Here is a 4,599-nt window from a genome sequence, read left to right on the forward strand (position 1 = left end):
AAATGGAAGAGTTGTTCAAAGACTAGAGTAGAAGCTGTTTACCACTGGGCAGGATTATGTTCATAGCTGTAAAATAATGCAAATTTTAAACCATTATTTGAAAAACTGTATTAATTGATTACTCTGACCTCTTGCCTAATGCAGCAAAGAACAAGTGTAAAATGTTGTTGACCTTCCTCTGACATGCTGACTAATATAATCAGCCAAATATAATTAGACAAATTGGAAGACTGGGCCACAAGAAATCTGATGAGGTTCAATAAGGACAAGTGCAGAGGCCTGCAATTGGGCCAGAAGAATCTCAAGCATTGTTGCAGGCTGGGGTCCAACTGGCTTAGCAGTAGTTCTGCAGAAAAGGACCAGGGAGTTGTAGTGGATGAGAAGCTGGACATGAGTCAACAGTGTGCCGTTGTAGCCAAGAAGGCTAATGACATATTAGGTTGCATCAAGAAGAGCATTCCAGAGAAGTGATTATTCCTCTTTATTCAGCTTTGGTGAGGCCGCATCTGGAGTACTGTGTCCCGTTCTGGGCCCCCAATTATAGTAAGGATTTGGACACATTGGAGAGGGTCAAGTGGAGGGTGACCAAAATAATTAGTGGGCTGGAGCATATGACCTATGAAGAAAGGTTGAGGGAATTGGGTATGTTTAGTCTCCAGAAGAGAAGACTGAAGGGGAACTTGATAACAGCCTTCAACTTACTGAAGGGAGGTTGCAAAGAGGCTGGAGAGAGGCTGTTCACAGTGGTCACAGATGGCAGAACACAGAACAACGGTCTCAAGTTGCGGTTGGGAAGGTCCACGCTGAACATTAGGAAAAGTTTTTTCATGAGGAGGGTGGTGAAGCATTGGAATGGTCTACCCAGGGAAGTGGTGGAGTCTCCATCCCTGGAGGTGTTTTAGTCTCACCTCGACAAAGCCCTGGCTGGGCTCATCTGATGGGTCTGGTCCTGCCTAGGGCAGGGGGCTGGACTTGATGACTTTTTTAGGTCTCTTCCAGCTCCATTGTTCTATGGTTCTATGATTCTATGAATCTGTTTTAAGATGAAAATTATATTTGTATGTATATGTTCTCAGGTTCAACTTCTGTGTGAGAAAAAAAGAGTGAAGTATAGCACTGGGCTTTTCCATTCTTGCTTACAGTACTAGTAGAACCTGTTAGTGTATTGCAAGGACATTAGGGGTGCTTCTATACTAGCCCCTTGTTTCAAAATTAATTTTGAAAGGGGCCCAATTTCGAAAGAGGCTGCGGAGCATCTACATGCCCAACAGCCTCTTTTGAAATTGTTTTTGGCAAAAAGGGGCACGAATTTCAAAACTGCTCTTCTCATCTGAGATCGAGAAGAGCAGCCCCTTGAAAACCAAATTTCAAAACAGGGCATGTATAGACACTCTGGGCCTGTAATTTCGAAATTGCAGGTCTGCCATGGCGGCGGCTTCAGGAAGCGTGGAGACGCAGTAGCAAGGTCTGGCGGGGCTCTATGGTCCCCGGGCTAGTCCCTTAAAGCCGCACAGCCCTGGAAACCCCATGCAGGAAGCTGAGAGCGTGCCCTGGGCCTGAGGAGCACAAACTCTGCCTGGCAAACACTCCAGCATCCCAGACAGACACACCACTCAGCCCACCAGCTGGATGGCAATCCCCCCACACTCCAGGGACCCCCAGAAGGCCCCTGCCTCCCAGCCCGAGGGGTCACCAGAGGACAGCCAGGGCCAGAAGAGGAGGGGCCCCTCCTGGGCAGAGGCCTAGGTAAAAGACCTCTTCAGCCTCTGGGCAGAGGAGGAGGTGCTCTTCCAATAGCACCGGGCAGCCCCGCAACGCAGCAGCTTTCGAACGCCTGTCATTGGGGCTGTGGAGGCAGGGACACCCCCAGCTCACGGCTGATCAGGTCTGATCCAAGGTGAAGGAGCTGAGACAGTCCTAGAGCCAGGCAAGGGACGCCTGCAGGCGAATGGGGGCAGGAGCCGGCCCATGGTGCCTGCATTACTGGGCATTGGAACAGCTCCTCAGCCCGAAGGACATCCCCAAGCCGGCAGTGGTGGTCAACACAGGCGGGCCTGACACAGACTGGGAGATGGACCCACATGACCAGCCGGCACCATGGAACCAGACCACACCGGTGGAGCCAGGGAGCAACTCGCAGGAGGATGGCCGCTTGTGATCGCCATCAGCTCTGGTACCTCCGGCCAGGCTCCCTCGAGGCGGGTGTCCCTGGACCTGTTCTCAGGAGCCTCAGGTAGGTAACGGATGGATCGGGCAGCCTGGGGTGGGAGGCTACCCCATGTTCCCCTGCCCCATCCCAGAATCAGGATGCCCCCATCCCATCCAGCACCCACGCCTGTGGACAGCACTCCAGTCCTCCCGACCGGGAAGGGGTGCAGAGGCCAGGCCGCAGCCAGCTGTCTCCCCACAGATGTGATTCCAGCGGGCACGTGGGAGCCCGAAGGGGGAGGTCATCTAGGGAGGCACCACCTTGGGGTATGGTCAGGGGATGGCAGGGGAGGTGCGGGTGGAGCATCTGGGCTCAGGTGACAGCACTGATGGGTGTCCTCTCTCTCCCTTGTGTCTCCACAGCATCATCCTCTGAGGGCTGGACCACACCCGCACCACCATCCGATGGAGCCAGAGAACCCTCCTCCCCATTGCCCAGGCTGCTGCCTGCCCACCCCCGGAGGGGACAATGGTGCCACCGTTATGACCCTCAGGAGGTGGCGGAGGCCCACACTGCAGCCATCCGGGAGCAGACTGCCATGCTCCATGAGTGGCTGCAGATGGAGCGGGAAGACAAGGCCTGGCAGAGGGAGGTCTGGGCTGAGGCAGCTGCAGCCGTCAGATGGCTAGCCTCCCTGCCAGCCCCGCCTTCCACCCCCGAACCTGCTCCTGCCGCCCCCAAAATCACCACCCTTATCCCACCCACCCTCACCTCGTCCGCCTGGCTCACCCTGGCCTACTGGCTGATTGCCAGTGCGAGCCTGGGGGAGGCTCTCTCCCCCCAGTCCCCCCAGCACCCCATCCTCCCCACCTCACCTAGCCCACCCTGTCCCCTAGCCCCTGGCCAATCCTAGCTCCCCATCCTGCCAGCCCCCTTCTGGCCCCAACAGGACCACTGCACCTGGGGTGGAAGGGTCCCCCGTACCCGCTGGGGGGTCTTGCCCTCCTACCCCCATGGGGGACTAGACCCACCCATGCCTGTGGCCCCGACCACAGGGGCATGCCCCCCACATTGTATATAGTTCTCCCCCATTCTCCCCCATATTTAGCTCCCAGTTAGGAAGACCCCACACCATATTTACCAGTGCTATTTATTTACATGTATATAGTTGGCTCCCAGTTATTAAACCCTTTTTTGCGCACCCTAGTGTCCCCTGTGTGTGTGGGGGGGGCTGTGCTGCAGGGTGGGTGTGAGCCAGCGTGGCAGGTAGAGGTCAGCGTGGCTCCCGCTTGAAGGCTTCCCTGAGGGCTTCCTGGACCCTAACCCTCTCGTGATGTGCTTGGCGGCACAGGGCCATGGGCAGCTGCTTATAGCCAGGGCTGCGGTCCGCAGCCCACCCTGGCACGTGGTGCTCATGCTTGCCCTCCACTACATTGTGCAGACCACAACAGGCTGTGAATGTTTAGTTGAAACAATAGTAAAGAATAAAATTGTCAGGCGCATAGAAGAACATAATTTGATGGGCAAAAGTCAACATGGTTTCTGCAGAGGGAAATCATGTCTTACTAATCTGTTAGAGTTCTTTGAAGGGATTAACAAACATACAGACAGGGGAGATCTAGTGGATATATTATACTTAGATTTCCAGAAAGCCTTTGACAAGGTACCTCATCAAAGGCTCTTATGTAAATTAAGTTGTCGTGGGATAAGAGGGAAGGTCCTTTCATGGACTGAGAACTGGTTAAAAGATAGGAAACAAAGGGTAGGCATAAATTGTAAATTTTCTGAATGGAGATGGGTAACTAGTGGTGTCCCCCAAGGGTCAGTCCTAGGACCAGTCCTGTTCAATTTATTCATAAATGATCTGGAGAAGGGGGTGAGCAGTGAGGTGGCAAAGTTTGCAGATGACACTAAACTGTTCAAGATAGTCAAGACAAAGGCAGACTGTGAAGAACTTTAAAAAGATATAATCAAACTGAGTGACTGGGCAACAAAATGGCAAATGAAATTTAATGTGGATAAGTGTAAGGTAATGCGCACTGGAAAATATAACCCCAAGTATACTTACAATATGATGGGGGCTAATTTAGCTATAACTAATCAGGAAGGAGATCTTGGAGTTATTGTGGATAGTTCCTTGAAAACATCCATGCAGTGTGCAGAGGCTGTCAAAAAGGCAAATAGGATGTTAGGTACTATTTAAAAAGGGATAGAAAATAAGACAAGGAGTATCTTATTGCCCCTACATAAATCTGTGGTACGCCCACATCTTGGATACTGTGTACAAATGTTGTCTCCTCACCTAAAAAAGGATATCCTGGCACTGGAAAAGGTTCAAAAAAGGGCAACTAAAATGATTAGGGGCTTGGAATAGGTCCCGTATAAGGAGAGGCTAAAAAGATTGGGACTTTTCAGTTTAGAAAAGAGGAGACTGAGGGGGGACGTGATAG

This window comes from Carettochelys insculpta, chromosome 2 (genome assembly GCF_033958435.1).
Source record: "Carettochelys insculpta isolate YL-2023 chromosome 2, ASM3395843v1, whole genome shotgun sequence".
Taxonomy (NCBI): Eukaryota; Metazoa; Chordata; order Testudines; family Carettochelyidae; genus Carettochelys; species Carettochelys insculpta.